Genomic DNA, 4,579 nt, shown 5'->3' with positions numbered 1-4,579 from the left:
TCAATTGCCCAAGGTTGGGGATTGACTCCTGGGACAGTAAAAGTAGGAGGAGGGGAACTCCCTGCTTTCACTACAGCCGTGAGTTCTGCTCTTTATCTAGATGGTTGCACTTGTCAACCGGCTGTCGACCTTGGTAAGCCTGGCAACTGCTTTCCCACTATTTAACCCTTTTGCTTCAGGTTTTCCTTTTCCTCTCATGGGTCTCTTTCTGTGAGAAACACAGAAGTCACAGTAGCCCAACAGTTAGTGTCTCTAACTGCCCTGAAAACTAAGGCTCCTAACAAACAGAGCAGATCACAAGTTTGCTAAAGCTACTCAGGGAACAGATTACAGCAGATCCAAGCAACAAGGAAAACTGTTTGAAGAAGTGAAAGCAAAGGGAAGGAAGTTTCCTTTTTAGCATTCCCACAGAAACCCTTCACATTAAACACTCAAAGAAACTTTCACACCTTCACACATACATCCAATTCACACTTGAGTACTCCTTCATATACATCTATTTAAACAAAATCATTCCTATTACCATTCCTTATGTCCCAGGGAAATATTACAAACTACACACATGGGAGTTTAAACAGCTGACTCCATTCCTTAAAATTCCAACCACATTTTGTGCTCAACGTGAAAGAAACGCGCCCGTTAAAGACAACAGTGCGAGCATCCCAATTTCCCCTCCCCCTTTTTCTTTCCGTTCTGCCGTGACTTGTGGCTGTTGCTGTTGAGGCGCTGCTTTAAACAAACATAAGAAGATGCATTTGCTGTTGAAAGAAGGCAGAAAGGGGCATGGGAGCTGGATGGGGTGTCCCCCCTTTTGTGGACAGGGTTTTCGCAAGCGCATTAGCCGGCTTAATTTTGGATCTTGTTGTTGTGCATCTGAAATGTAGCTTCGTGGGGTGCTTGTGTGTGTGTGTGCTGTAACTGGCCCTCTACATCCATGTCTCAACCTGGCCCTCGCTAGGGTTGGTAGAACAAGTTTCTACCTTGGGTCCCCCTTCCAGACAGCTCACCACTGACTCTTAAAGCTGAGTTGAACGTTAACCCCGAAGAGGTTCCACCATCCAGAGGGCTAAGATGTGGCGGGGTAAACGTGATTGCAGTGCGGCCAATAGGGGGCCGTCTGGGGGTTTCATCAGAAAAATAGCCAGGAGGAGGATGGCTGTCAGTTATGTTCCTACCCATCATTTAAGCTGCAAGCCTATTCTGTGCCCCCACTTTCCATAGGGACCAGAAAGCCAGCTGCGCTGGACTGTCCTTGCAGAGCCATCTCCTTACCTCATTTAGGCACACGGCCTCAAAGGATCCCGTCCGAGGCCACACCTCCTTTCCTGAGGGTGCCCCAACTGCAGTTAATTTTGGCCATTCTCTCACACATAGCTTCACCATGGTTTTTTTTACGCATACCTACCTGGACCGGAAGGATTCCTTCGTCCCAGTACCTACACATAAGCTTAAAGGTGTTATAGCATTGACAGGACAGACAGCACACGTTTTATTATTCCCTTGCCCCATGATATCTGGCGGACACTTCAATTACTTCAATTTACTATTTACTCCAGCTGTTCCGCTATGCAGGTTTTCAAAACCCCGTTTAGAGAGAAAAAGCTCTCCGGGCGCCTGTGGGTATTCTGGAAAACCTGGAGCACAATCTAGTGGAGTTCCTTCGTGGTCGCCAAATGTTGGGTTCAAATTTAAGCTCCCTCCCCTTCCAGGAAGGGTGAGCTAGCGCGCTCCTCAGCCCTGAATAGGAGTGCAAGCTTTAGCAATTTATTTACCTATTTCAGTGGTCCAGCCAGATACCAATAAACATAAAATAAACATAAAATAGACACATACAATTACTGCTTGATCAAGAGGGATCCCTGCTCTGCACAGACAGAAGTCTGTCAGGTCAGAGAACAACGTTTATTAAGTTGAAGCATCCTTATATAGGGTTTCATAAGCAAAACAGGGTATTATTGCCAAAATCATAACAAGAAGGGAATACAATATTACTTAGATAAAGCAAGCGCATCTTCATTTCGTTGTTACATTACTCATAATTCTAAAAGGCAAAGAGGTGATAAGGAATTCATACACTTGTCAATCTAAGAAACTTCATGTGAGATAAGAACTGAGGAAAAGCGAGTATTAGAGTTACTTTGACACTTGGTGAAAGATAAACATGGGTCTTAGTGTGCTTCTGAAAGTTATTCATTCAGCAGTGTGATGTAAAACTTATGGGTACAATTCTATCAGAGTGTTTGGGAACACATTGTGCTGAGTTGCTACAGTGCGCAGGATGTAAAAAAAATGAAGCAAGACAAAGGAAAATAATAACAATCCTGATGGGAACTAGAGAGAGAGACGAAACTTAGAATCTTCTGTTCCCCACTCTTTCTCAGGTCCATAATTCATTGCGACAATGGCTCAGACTACAATTTTGCATCTCTGAACAACTTTTGGGGCCTGAGAATAAAATATTTCCTAACACTAACTATACATCAAAGAATCCATACAGGTGAGAAGCCATATAAATGTATGGAGTGTGGAAAGAGTTTCTGTCAGAGTGGAGTTCTGTCTTTACATCAAAGAACCCACACAGGTGAGAAGCCCTATCAATGCATGGAATGTGGAAAGAGCTTCAGTGAGAGTGGAAAACTAACTAAACATCGAAGAACACACACAGGTGAGAAGCCATATAAATGTATGGAATGTGGAAAGCGCTTCAGTCAGAGTGGAATCGTAATACACATCAAAAAACACACACAGGGGAGAAACCATATAAATGCATGGCGTGTGGAAAGCGCTTCAGTCAGAGTGGCCATCTTAATAAACATCTAAGAACCCACACAGGTGACAATGACACCTGTGACAATGGACAAGTAACTAAACATCAAAGAACCCACACAGGTGAGAAGCCCTATCAATGTATGGAATGTGGAAAGAGCTTCACTGCCCATCGTAGTTTAACTGAACATCTAAGAACCCACACAGGTGACAAGCCATATAAATGCATGGAGTGTGGAAAGAGCTTCACTGTCAGTGGAAATCTAACTAGACATCAATGGACCCACTCAGGGGAGAAGCCATATAAATGCATGGAGTGTGGAAAGAGCTTCTGCCAGAGTGGAGTCCTGTCTTTACATCAAAGAACCCATACAGGGGAGAAACCATATAAATGCATGGAGTGTGGAAAAAGTTTCACTGTGAGTGGAAATCTATCTAAACATCAATTGACCCACTCAGGAGAGAAGCCATATAAATGCATGGAGTGTGGAAAGAGCTTCCTTCAGAGTGGAGTCCTGTCTTTACATCAAAGAACCCATACAGGGGAGAAACCATATAAATGCATGGAGTGTGGAAAGAGCTTCACTGTCAGTGGAAATCTAACTAAACATCAAAGGACCCACACAGGTGAGAAGCCCTATCAATGTATGGAATGTGGAAAGAGCTTCATTGCCCGTCAAAGTTTAACTAAACATCTAAGAACCCACACAGGTGAGAAGCCATAAAAATGTATGGAATGTGGAAAGTGCTACAGTGACAGTGGACAAATAACTAATCATCAAAGAACCTATACAGGGGAGAAACCATATAAATGCATAGAGTGTGGAAAGAACTTCAGTCAGAGTGGAAATCTTAATAAATATAAAAAAAACACAAGGGAGAAACCATATAAATGTATGGAGTGTGGAAAGAACTTCAGTCACAGTGTACATCTCAATTCACATCTAAGAACCCACACGGGTGAGAAACCATATAAATGTATGTGATGTAGAAAGAACTTCAGTCAAAGTGGAAGTCTAACTAAACATCAAAGAACCCACACAGGTGAGAAGCCATATCAATGTATGGAATATGGAAAGAGCTTCGGGGACACTGGAAGTCTAACTAAACATCAAAGGACCCACACAGGTGAGAAGCCATATAAATGCATAGTGTGTGGAAAGAGCTTCAGTGACAATGGACAACTAACTAAATATCAAAGAACTCATACAGGTGCGAAGCCACATAAATGTATGGAATGTGGAAAGAGCTTCAGTGACAGTGGACAACTAACTAAACATGAAAGAGTCCATACAGGTTAGAAGCCATATAAACGCATGGTGTGTGGAAAAAGTTTCAGCTGGAATAGAACTGTTTATACACATCAAAGAACCCATACAGGGGAGAAGCCATATAAATGCATGGAGTGCGGAAAACGTTTCACTGTCAGTGGAAATCTAACTAAACATCAATGGACCCATTCAGGAGAGAAGCCATATAAATGCATGGAGTGTGGAAAGAGCTTCACTGTCAGTGGAAATCTAACTAAACATCAAACAACCCACGCAGGTGAGAAGCCATATAAATGAATGGAACGTGGAAAGGGTTTCAGCAGTGGAAGAACTCTTAATACACATCTAAGAACTCATATAGGTGAGAAGCCATATAAATGCATAGTGTGTGGCAAGAGCTTCAGTCGGGGTGGACATTTTAATACACATTTAAGAACCCACACGGCGTAGAGCCATGAAACCCAAATATGTAAAAAGAACCTAAAAGCATGCCAGTTTGGTTTTCTTTCGACATAGAGCAGTTCTGTGCCTTTTGCATTTAA

The 4,579-nt window shown here is 42.7% G+C and overlaps 1 pseudogene; it reads left to right on the top strand.

Moving 5' to 3' along the window:
- The first annotated feature begins 2,768 nt into the window (after positions 1-2,768).
- LOC133378876 (zinc finger protein 391-like) lies at positions 2,769-4,334 on the top strand (annotated as a pseudogene).
- Positions 4,335-4,579: the final 245 nt, after the last annotated feature.

Source organism: Rhineura floridana, chromosome 3 (assembly GCF_030035675.1).
Source record: "Rhineura floridana isolate rRhiFlo1 chromosome 3, rRhiFlo1.hap2, whole genome shotgun sequence".
Taxonomy (NCBI): Eukaryota; Metazoa; Chordata; class Lepidosauria; order Squamata; family Rhineuridae; genus Rhineura; species Rhineura floridana.
The sequence above is the reverse complement of the archived record's forward strand: the minus strand, read 5'-3'. Positions and strand labels throughout refer to the sequence as shown.